Here is an 11,971-nt window from a genome sequence, read left to right as displayed (position 1 = left end):
TGTAGGACAGAGGGAGGCGCTCCTGGCTCCCCCCCAAGCCTCGTCGGCCTCCTTCGAGAGGGCTGCCGGGGCCTGGCGGCTCCCTCGAGGGGCCTCGATGCAGGAAAGCCTCCCCCTGCCCGCCGCCATCCGCCGCTCCCCGGGAGGACGCCTCCGCCCCGGAGCCGATCTCCTCAGTGGCTGCGAAATGGTGGCGCTTATCCCCCTGCTGTTAGCATTGCCCAAGGGTTGCTCCTGCTAATCCTGACTACAGACGAAGCTTCCTTCCGAAGCGGGCAGAATGTGGCTCCTCTCTTCTTTCCTGGCCATCGCTCAGGCTGTCCCAGAGGCTGGAAATGGGGTAAAACATCCTACAACTTCACACCCGTCCCTGTGCTTTGAAAAGGCCTTGTGCCAGCTCTTCTGCGTGGCTCTTAATATAGGACTTAACAGCACAAAATGTAAATCCTTACTGTGCTTTCCATCGTCAAATAATTTTCTTGTTGACATGTTTGGTTGTTTATTTAATGAGCCAGGGCAAGCCCTCTGCTGATGTCTTTCACCACAAGCTGACTGGAAATAAAGCCGCTGAAGTGGTGTGGTGAGCTATTAAACCTGCAATTTTGGTACTGGCCAGCTGGCCACAGAAGACACCGCTGGCAAGCAGCAAAGATTTCTTAGTTCAATGGGATTTCCAATCTTCTGAAATCCAGCATAGATAGATATCCCACAATAGAGCATTATATTTCCACAGCCTGATTTGATTTCATCTTTATGTACACAGTATGTATGATTCTTGTTTTCATGTTATTTATTCCTTTTTTTAGCTAAATTAAGGTTTGGTAGCAAGCAGTCCAGTTTCTTGGTTGGGTTCTTGTTTTTATTGGTTGTGAATTCCCACTGGTAACATTAAATCTTATGATCTTGGATATTTCCTTTCTTTTTTTCCTCTGGTAAGAATGACACTAGAGAATTTTTATTTTCTCTCAGCTGTTCTGTTACAAACCAGTTCTATTCTTTCTGCCGTTTTAATACCCTAAAATAACAAACCTTAGGAAACTAAAAATCAATGCTGATTAATTCTGATAATTTTAACTCTTATTACACATACCTTTGCTCCTTAGTTGACTTTGGCATGCGTGTCTTTGAATTTCAATTTAGTCAAACATATGCCTGTTAATTAAATTGCAAATATGTGGCACCTCTTATTTGAAGATAGCTATGTCACTTTTTGCTTAGTTTTGTGACGTTCATTTAATTCATTTATATCTGTTTTAGTCAAAATGTGAAGAATGCGGCACAGAAGAGACCAAGCGGAGTGCCCCAAGGGAAATGTCTTGTCCACAGAGGGGTGTAGGAACAGGATGGACAGGGTAAGTAAGGTATCAAAAATCACAATCTTGCTGCAGACACAACACAGCCCTGCCCCTATATTAGCCATGAGAGAACCGTCTTCCATCGCACTCCTCCCTCTCTGAGCTCCCGTTTGTCTTCTGAGCAGCTTTCTGCTCTTCCCATTAGCTCACCAATTTACACCCATTTCCTTATGCCCACAGTTACACTTCAGTAGAAGTAGTGAAAAGACACCTCAGTTTTCTACTGGGTTTGCACAATCTTTTTTTTATCACGTTACCCATCTGACGTATCAGCTATTTTTTCCTTTTTTTTTTTATCATGTTTGTAATTCAAGGAAGTTTTTTCCAAATGTATCTTACTTCAACCATAGCAATGGTTAGTTTTCTTCTACTGCTGTATGAGTTGCTAGATTAGAGTAACTAAGATTCCCTATATTTGGATATTATTCTGTCACAGTATGCAAATTGGTTCCTTTTCCTTTGAGGTCATGCCAGACTGTCCTTTCTGTTTTTTTTTTTAATAAAGCAGTAAACAAATTGGACACATGCTAGCACAAATGTTGGAATTCGCTTCAGTTATTAGCCATCATATAAACAAACTGCAGCAACTGCTCTTCCCAAAATGCTTAATATACGGGTTTATTTTCTACTGATTTGTAAGACATATTTCATACGTATTCATTAAGTTTCCAGCTGGGGAGTTAAAAAGAAAAGCTGGTTCTTGAAGCATGAGTTAGCATTTCTAAAGATCAAATCCAGCCGTTTTTGGTATTTGAAACAATTCTGAAGTCAGTCCCCTCTGCCCCTTAAAAAGAGACTCCTTTTAAATCACCTTCTGGCAGCAATCCTAATTTCAGGTACTCAAATAATTACTCATGTAAAAAATATATTTGTGGTTTTGAAGACATTATTTTAAATGATTTTGGACAATATAAATTAGCTTTTAGTAGTGTCATTCAGGATAATCAGGATGATTACATGAATATCCAGTGTTTTCTATTTGAATACTAATAGCCTCAAACTCAGCAAAGGAGCTTCCACTGCATTATTGCTAAATAGTTTTTTCTTCATTTCTTACTGAAGTGCAGTAGAAAAAATAAAGTGGTCTAGGAAGTGTCTGAAGTCAGAAATGTATCCCAGCCCTTCAATTTTGTGGCAAATAATTGGGCCCTGAAGGAATTGGCTGTACAGTTGCTCTCCCAGCTGTAGTGTGTGTACGTTGGCTCAGTTTCTCACAGATGCCTCCCAGCAATACGTTTTGGCAGGAACCCTAAGGACTTACACCTCAAAGGAGGGGGGAAAGTATGCCTTAAATTGAGGGTTCAAGTTAATACGATCCAGAGCCCCATCCAATGAAGATGTTCACAAGGGAAAAAACTCCAAACATTTTAGTGAATTCCATTTTACGCTCAGGAAGGTAAAGTCACTGACAAGTCTTTATTGTTCACCCTATCCAGCATCAGCGACATCTCACTCTTATTAGCCTTTAAACCTTTTAGACAAGCTGCTACTTCACTTTACTACACCCACACCAGTATCCATGTAAGCAATATCCATTTGTTTTTTTAGAATTGTTTGTTTCCAGAAAACACATATGCTGGCGTGTTTATACATCCTCAGTTCCAGCATCTCAGGTTTAAAACGTACGACAGAGAATTTTGTTTAAAACTCTGTCCTGCAGAATTAGTGGAAATGGAAGATTTACCAAGGCTTCGCTGATTAAAATTTAGCTGGAGCATGGGGAAATCTTTCAAAAGTACTTATTAATTTAGGAATATACATCTCTGTTATAAAAGTGACATTGATGCTTAGGAGGCCAGAGGGATTGGATGGATAGTCCATATGGAGGTCAAAGTAGTAGAGAACAACTGATGAAGAGACAACTCATTGCTTTCAGAGCCAGCATACAATACTTGACTTATTTTGGGCTAATTGGTTTAGGCACAGTAATGTTTGTATTCTGTTCCTTGTCCTTAAACTCTGCTAACTCTGGGATTGAGTTCCCCTGTTTGGAAGGGGACAGTAATTGCATTGTTCCTGGTGTTGATCCCGATGGAGGGGCACGTGGGTATTTATTCAGATGGACTGCATTTTTACTGGATCTTTAAGAGGTTTCAGTTTTCTTAGTGCTCAAACTGTGTTTGAAAATCGTAAGGTAACTCTAGGCAAATATCTCTATGTGGTCAAAAGCAGAAATATCCTTGCTCCTGTGTAAGGAGCATCTGTTTTCTTCCATCTTAGCTTAGCATGAGAATCCACTAGACAGATTCAAAATGTAGGCCTGCTTTTAATGCTGAGCATTGTAATAAATGGTGAATGTTACTTTACGATCAGGTACTTTTACAAAGCTCTTTTCATGCAGTTCTTCCATATTTTCAAATAACAACACCCAATTAAGCACTTGAATCAGTGCTGTCCTCAGCAGAGATGTAATTAAGCAGGTGTTTAAATCCCTTGTTAAATTATTCTCTTCTTTCCTAACCTACCATTACTATTCTGTCCAGAAAAGTAATGCAATAGAAAGCAAATGAATCCTGAAGCCCTGGCTTCAGGCATATAAGGGTCAAACTGTATCAGCCATACAAATAGATCTGTGGAATCCAGTTGGATCTAGGTGAAGCAGAGCAGATTTAAGTAGAGGCTGCTGGATAAAAGCAGTGAATGGCAAAAAAAAAAAAAATAAAATCACTTCTTCAGGAAGAAAAGGAGTTGAATGAAATAAAAATCCACTTCCAAAAGGGCTTTATGTGGCACTTTTCCCAACAAATGGCTTGACTCCTGTAATTCAGAATGCGCACAAAATGCGGACATGGCCTGGTCATAAAGAGAATAGGGAAACAAAGAGGTTGCTAATTCAATTTCAAATGTTACAGATCAAACTCTTTACTCTTTGTCCAAATGGAAACCTACACTAAATAACATTATCGTGAATTGGCTCAGCAACTTAATGGACTAAGACTCTCATATCTAACAGATTGCCTGGTCTCTCCTAGGTCTTGGAAACTGTTTCTCTTGTGGATACCTTCAACCAAGCCTCAATATCCGCTTGTTATAGAATAAACAGGATAAAGTCACATCATCATTTTCATTATGTCCACTTAGCTAAAAGATGTGTTAACCATTCTGTGTCGTGTCTTGTCATGCTTACGGCCAGAGGAGCAGGTTCAGGGTCTTGCAGAGGTCTGTCCTTTAAGACAGCTTTCCAGATATGCTTGATAAGCCAACCATGCAGATTGGAGCCTAAGAATTTATTTCTTTAGGATACAAAACATCTCATCTAGGACCCCTAAAGTCTTCTGGACCATTTTGGTCTTACAAGCTGGTTCTTGTACAATTCAGTACCGCGTATACTAAAGAATCGCAGTACTTCCATTTTCATGTTCCGTGGTCCCATGGCTGCTAGATACTTCAGATCATTGCATTAATGTGCATTTACGGGGTGGGGAGGTTGTATCTTCTGATAACTGCTTTGCTAATTTGCTAATACCTCTTACCCCGGAACGGTAATGAACCCGCAGCAAGACTGACCTTAAGACTGTGCAGGAGGGAACAGCTTATAGCCTTAGGAGCATCATATATCGTGAAAATTTTTTTAAAGTAAAAAGAGGTGGGAGTGTGCGTGTGCAGATGTACGTGTAGATGGGCCCTGCCAGTACAGACTGACTGCTGTAGCAGCTCTCTGCTGATGCTGTGAGCAAGCAGCCTAAAGATGAGCAGACAAAGAACGTTTCACACGTTTTAAACGTTCTGTTTCTCTTTTGCTGGTTGTTTTTAAGAATGTTAGTTCAGCTCAATTTGATGGAAGAAAATGAATAGTTTTACAGCAAAGGGGCTCAGGTTTACAAGTTCTATGAAAATTAAATTCTGTGTGATGTTAGTCCATCCCGGAAAAATGAGGCTTGTCCTCCATTAGTGCACTCAAATATATAGGTATGTACCTCTGCTAATTTCCACAAACGTGCATGATGCAGGGGAACACAGGACAGATTCTTGAGCTCTTGCTAACCCAGGTTGGCAAGTCTTCAAGGAGCACAAGCGTGGGTGAGTAATGCCAACTCAGATCTACAGGCGGAACAGCACTGTTCATGCGGTGTTGTGCCCAGCTTAATAAGTAATATGATGCACGTACTCTGAACTTCACAGCGTTCCTAAGATGGTCTGGATGGAACCAATTTCTCAGTGGGTTTCTCTGTTCTTGTGATGTAAGATGCCCATGGGCAAGTAAACTTCCTTCAAAGATCTGTTTTTGGACTTTGATGTCTCCTGCTTTGGGAAGTGACTAGTGCTAGCTCTCTGAAAGTGGCTGGGACTGTTTAGCCTCAAGAAGAGAAGGCTCGGGGGAATTTTGTCAGCATGTTGCCTGATGAGAGAGAGTAAAAATGATGGAGCCGGACTCTTCTGAGTGGTAGCCAGTCACAGGACAAGAGGCACTGGACACAAACTGAAATACTGGAAATTCAGTTTAAACATGAGTAAAAACTTTTTTATTGTGAAAGTCACCAAACACTGGGGCTTTCCTAGGTGGGCTGTGGAGTCTCCATCCCTGGAGACATTTAAAACCTGACTGGACATGGCCATGGGCAGCCTGCTGTAGCTCATCCTGCCTTGTGCAGGGATTTGGACTGGACAACTTCCAGAGGTCACTTCCAAACCGCGACTGTTCTGTGGTTTTGTGATTTACGAATCTAATCCATGGTGAAACGCAACGGAACTGAGTGTCCTAGACTTTTAAATGGCTTTTGAAGATGAGACTCGGGCTCCTCAATCAGATACAATGCTGAGTGGAGGAGTAATGTAATACTGTGAAAAAAATTGCCTGAGTTCCGAGCACCTTTCAAAAGCTTACACGTAAATATATAGTCCTAGTGCTTGATATGGAACACTTCAAAACTTTGTAGTGTGCTTTTAAATCCCCCAAATACTTCCACCTATACAACGATTAAGTAACACTTAAAAATAACCTTGTTTCTTTTCGTTAAATTTTGAATCCTAGATAAAACAGCAAAATAACACAGTTGTGTTCCCTTCCCTGATTATTAAATACAGAATGCGAAATACTATTGATGAAGAGTTCATTGCCTAAAAGGTTACTTTCCTAAAAATGAAAAGGAACCAAGCAACGTTTGCTGTGCCAAAGCTCATTTCTTCTGCCTACCAGGGACAATAAGCATGCCATTTGAAAGGTCATTGGTTCTTTTGTATGCTAATAAACAATTAGTATGGCTGGGGGGGGAGATGTGGCATCACCGGCTTTAGAATGTATTTCTGAGCAAATTAACCGTTCATGACAAGTTAAGAATACTGAGGCTAACATCTCCTGGATGATTTCTTAGCCATCATTTCAGGCTGTGTGAAAATATTGCTATTTAATCAGCTCTGGCTAACAATTAGTTTTCTCCTCGACAAGCACCTTCTGGGACTTCAGTTCACCCCTGAGATTATTATATTTTTATTGTAACGTTTTATAGCCGATAAGGAAAAAGGATTTAGAAAAAGAAAATAACTGACTTTTTCTCCCAGGCAGTTATAATGGTGTATGCATATGAAATATGTGTGCACGGAATATAAATTTGATATTATTCCAGTCATTTTATTGCAGCGGTAGTGGTGAAGTTTCACGCATTCTGATAATTGCCATGCTCTCCCTTTGCCCCCCACCCCCTCACACACACTGCAGCCACACAGAAACTGTCCATCTGGTCAGCATTCGGGGAGGAAAATAACTCTGATGGTGGATGGAAGCACCTAACTTGCTGAAAGCCAGATACAGCAGTTTGAATAGTACGCACAAAAGACTTGCTCTTCCTATTTCTGAATTGCTCAGGAACATCTGCAGGCTAGCAATCAATTTTTTATTTTTTATTTTTTTTTTAGCTAATCATTGGAAAACACATTTTAGACTTCCTGGAATGACTTTCACCTGTCCTATTTTCTTTGCTTGGCTTTCATATTAGTTCTGCCTGCCATTTTTTGGATGCCGAGGGATATTCTCTTGCTAAGTTTCCAGAATACAGTAACATTGAGACAGGATTTTTTTCAAATGGCGTAAAAGCAGCTGCTGCATGAACGAGTGCAAGGAAGTTGGGTAGCTGGGAAAGCAGAGGGGTGCAAGCAGGTGGGCTCCAAGCTCCTTCTATAGTCTGGTTTCTTGTTAGAGGTATGTTGAGGTGAGGGGGAGGTTGGAAACCTGTGTTAATCTGCAACTCTCTTGCTTGCAAGAGTATTTAGTTGATGTTGTCCTTGTTTTTTGGCCCCAGGCTTTCTCTAGCATCCTGCAGAGCCCGCTCTTTTCAGATCAGAAGTCTCAAGAGGATTACCCAGCACGTCTCCCAGCCTTAGGACACATGCAGCTCTGAACGTGGGGGAAAGTGGTATGTACGCAGTACGTTTCTTTTTTCTGGATGCGGAGTCAGCTTTGCATATTCTAATCCCAGATGGAGGAATGAGCTGTGCACGTAACAGAGTTGGGCAGAATGCAAAAACATCTGCTGTGGTTGAGAAGTCTCAGGCAAATGGTGAAACGTTAGCAAGCCCACCTGGTGCAATGGTAGGGCAGAATACTTGCAAATAGGCAGATGAATGTGTGCAACAGGTATGTTATATCAGCAGAAATAGAAAGTCAGGATGAAATACTCGGCAGTAGCTTTGTTGAAAGTACAACAGTTGACTCGGGTCAAGGAGATGACTTGCCAGTCAAGCGTGGTATTTCTTCTAATTACTACAAGTAATGCTTGAGATGAGCAGTGGAAATAATGGTCATTATCTTTTGAATAGCGTCGTATCTCCTCTTTTGTGGGGCTCCTTCAGTCTACCAAAAATCTGGAGGTACATGAGTTCAGTAGACTGCACCTTTTGTTTGTGGGAAATCTTTTATAGCACCAAAACAGCATCTAAAATGTCTTTAGCAGCTTCTGTTACGTTGATGCTTTCAGTTCACAATTTTATGTCGATAGTACAGGGTCTATCTTCGCTTGCTTTCCTTTGTTTATTTGTAATTAACTTTTTTATTGTTTTCTGCACACAAAGCAATCAAACTATATCAGAGAACATTAGTGAACAGCGATACATTCCTCCATAAACAGTAAACAACAGAACGTTTCTTAGGCAAAGTTTGCAACACTCACCCTACCATGCATGAAAGCGTTGCATTGCACTTCAGGCGTGATCGATGGCTCAGGAGCCACCAGAAGAGACAAGTGACTGGGAGAAGTGTGGAAGAGTCTCTCACTAAATAGCGTTACGTAAATTAATTAAGTTGGTAAATGTGACATGTAAGATGGACAAGGAAGTTGTTCTAAATGCTGAAAGAACTTTCCTAAACCCTCGTAATAAAATTTGCATTCAAAATTCATTTATGAATAGGCTCTAGAGGATTAATACAAAGGTGAACAGACCATCGATTTTCATTCCTAGGAATGTTTTTGAGACTTGCTAAAAGTTTGCACATGAAGACAAAGCATTTATGAACTCGTAAAGCTGGAGGCTATGGGAGGGCAGAGACAAACACAGAAACTGGACCGCTTTCCATCCCCTAAGCAGCATGTTGGTCCAGGCACTTCTGGGGCAGTGAAAGATCAAACTTCAAGTTGTTGTTCAACTTGATTCAGATGGCTTGGCTTCTCTATGCTCAATCTAGCTAATACATGCTTATTAGATATCTTAATAAATGGTTATTTATGGGTTTGAAGACTCAAAGAGATCATTCAATCATTTTGTCTGACCTCTTTACAAAGTAGGTCATAGAATTGCCATATTAATGTCAATTGATTGCTGTAATTAAGGGATCGAATCAGTGAAGACATTGCTCAGAGCTGTAGGTTATACTCGCATCTAATAACTTATCTAGATGGACTGCTACTGATGCTGCCACTATGCTAATACAATCTGTTTATCATTGATAAGCTAGTCATAAAGCCTCTTTTTCATGAATAATAATTCATAAAGTAAATTTAGAGGTGGTCAAAGGTGGCCTTTTAATTTTGAATACTGTGTGTGCAGCTTAGATAGTCTAGGCCTTATTTCATATGTATTAGCCCCAAATGCAACTGAAATCAGCAAGTCCTCGTTACCTGCACAATCTCCAAAGTCTGGGCACAAGATGCGTAGTGCTGCAAAACTACTGAAGAGTGAACTGAACATCTAGAATTAGATCTGGAAAAGAAAGGGAATCTTCATCCTGAGATTCTGAATTTTAATTTCTCCCCAAAACAAAATGGCCAAGGAATACTTCAGATTTTTTTTTTTATGACAAAAATGTTTTGCTGTATGTCGCTCCGTCCTTTTCTTTGTTTTAGAAAATAATCTTGATACGTACTGGAAGGATTAAAGTTTCTAATTAGCTGGAAACAACTTGATTCATTGAACTTTTTTTTTCTATTGAAAAGTTAGGTTAAAAACTTCCTTCTTTTCTGGGTAGAGGCAGCATGTGAAAATGAATCTACACTGTTCTCTTGTAGTTCTCTAGCATTTTTGATGCTGGCAAGGGTCAAGTGAGCATGTAAATGTGGTGCTGCACAACCTGCCTCAACCTTGGCATCAGGGGGAGCAGTTTCGGTGTTGAGAGGTCAGTTCCAGCTCAGAGCTTGCTTTAATTCTGTGTTTCTCTGCTGAGAATGATGAGAGTTGTCTAAATGGGCGAAATACTCTGGTGGCTTTTTTTTATATATCAGTATGTCAGCTGGGGAATTGCCCAAGACAATGGTACCTGGTACAGGATATCCAGGAGCTCTCTTCCTCTAAGCATCCTGCCCGACCCAGATTTGAACCAGTGAGCTAGTATTGAAAATGCTCTGCAGTACTGACCAACATCCACATTATCCAGAAATTATAGCTGAAAGAAACTGCTCTGGGTGCTTACTCACAAGTATTTTTTAATGCGGTTTTGCCTCCTGATCATATGAGTCCGTAGAATGTAGTTGAAAACCCAATGCTGTGGAAAATTTACAGTACCCCCCAGAGTTTCATTGAGCAGGGAGCACTTTTCAATTCCAGAGTGAGCTGCAAAGCTTAAACCGGGCAAAGAATTCATTATTTTAATGATAATAATTTACACTTGCATGGGAGCTTTCATCCAAGAAAATATCATGTTAGAATTTTCCATTCATGGTCTCTCTAAGATGGGGTAATTTCACCTTGATAAGTGTTTGTATTACATTTACCTTTGCTGTTTTGGAAGTAAAAAGGAAGATGATTATAGTTTGTGTAGTTGAGTGTTTATTACGACAATATATTTCATTTATATCATAGTTTTCTTCTTAAAATCTGAGTGTCGTTTTGAAACTCTGGCTTGAATACCTGTCAATACCCCTATTGTGTAAAATTAGTCCGCTGTTGTATACGTGGGGAAACTGAGGTCGTAACCTCCTGCGTGTGTGGTTTCTTTCTCTCCCTCTTGGCCCCCCTTGAACTAAATGGAAGCAGGACATGGTTTGCGTCTCTGGAAATCAGGTCCTCTTACCAAGATCAAAGCCAGCGGTCCAGCTTGGCGGTGTCCTCAAAAGTAAGTTTTTTCTCTTGAAAGGGACTTCTCGGCTGCTTAAAATGAAGCATCCGCTCAGCTGATCTGCTGAATGTAGGTGGGATGCTAAATGCTTTGCAGGGCCAGTCTGTGGCAAATCTAGGGGTGGGTGGAAGCATACAGCTCTTACCCAACACACCTGAAAATTAGTGGAGATCGTTTTCATGGTTTCAGTTAAGCTGTTAGTATCTTCTGTGATATGCAGTGTACAGTATCTTCCTTCTCTTTCCATACATGGTAAATAGAGCCAATTTTGCTTCTTTTGATGTGTAATAAATTCTGCATTCAAAAGCTCTGTTTTCTTTCAGCTATTGTCTTTTTTTGGAGGCTCTGCATAACTATATAGCCTATTTCTAATTTTATCATTTTTTCTTACACAATTCTCTATGCACTATTTACTTGTTTAAGAAATGAAATTGCATTTTTTCCCCAAAAAAAGCTGTAGGGAACCTTTCATTTAAGCATGTGCAAGCAGCATAAGGCAGACCAATAACACAAAGTCAAAGCCATTTCATAGAAAGTGTTTCATAAATGCTAATTGAGCTAAATGAGCTTAGAAAGCATTTTACAGAGAAAGTATCCAAAATACAGGACGGATTGCAAGATGCATTCCCTTTATAATGTATTACTGCAGTGTTATGCTGCTGGATTTATATATCAGTTTTAACTACTAGTCTTGATTATGTCATAAAGATTTCATAGATTATTCTTGTGTTTTTTTTTCCTCTGCCAGTAATCCATTTTATGAATATTAGCCAGTAGTTGAGTGACAAATTTTGATCAAACTTAAACTTTTAAAGTGTTCCAATTAGTGGATGAATATGATATTCTTACGTCTCAGTGATTCTCACAAGTGTTTGTGTTTCACCGCTTTAAAAAGACACTTTGGCTCTGTAAAACTTCAAAGACACTCTAAAGTCATCACGGAAGACAAAACTGTGAAAACAGTCATTTCAGTCCCATACCACTTGCCAAAGAAAGAAATAGTGTGTCTTTATTATTTATTTCATATCTATATTGTATAAATACACTTAAATCTCCCAAATGGTAATTTTGGAGTACCTACAGGAATTCATTCAGCACAGTAGTATTTAATGGCATGGGTTAATGGGTTTGTTAT

At 40.0% G+C, this 11,971-nt stretch overlaps 1 long non-coding RNA gene across 6 annotated transcripts in view; it reads left to right on the top strand.

Annotated features, from left to right (window-relative positions):
• Positions 1-344: 344 nt before the first annotated feature.
• Positions 345-11,971, top strand: part of LOC106046273 (uncharacterized) — a 39,327-nt gene continuing 27,700 nt past the window's right edge. For 2 of the 6 annotated variants that reach the window (XR_010826620.1, XR_010826617.1), the window contains exons 1-4: positions 345-762; positions 1,258-1,352; positions 7,592-7,705; positions 10,752-10,833. This is a non-coding gene — a long non-coding RNA (uncharacterized lncRNA). Of the gene's footprint in view, positions 763-1,257; positions 1,353-6,216; positions 6,518-7,591; positions 7,706-10,751; positions 10,834-11,971 lie in introns of those variants that run through there. The other 4 variants (XR_010826618.1, XR_010826619.1, XR_010826621.1 and 1 more) reach the window with 4 other exon arrangements.

This window comes from Anser cygnoides, chromosome 26, assembly GCF_040182565.1.
Source record: "Anser cygnoides isolate HZ-2024a breed goose chromosome 26, Taihu_goose_T2T_genome, whole genome shotgun sequence".
Taxonomy (NCBI): Eukaryota; Metazoa; Chordata; class Aves; order Anseriformes; family Anatidae; genus Anser; species Anser cygnoides.
This window is presented reverse-complemented; position numbering and strand designations above follow the sequence as displayed.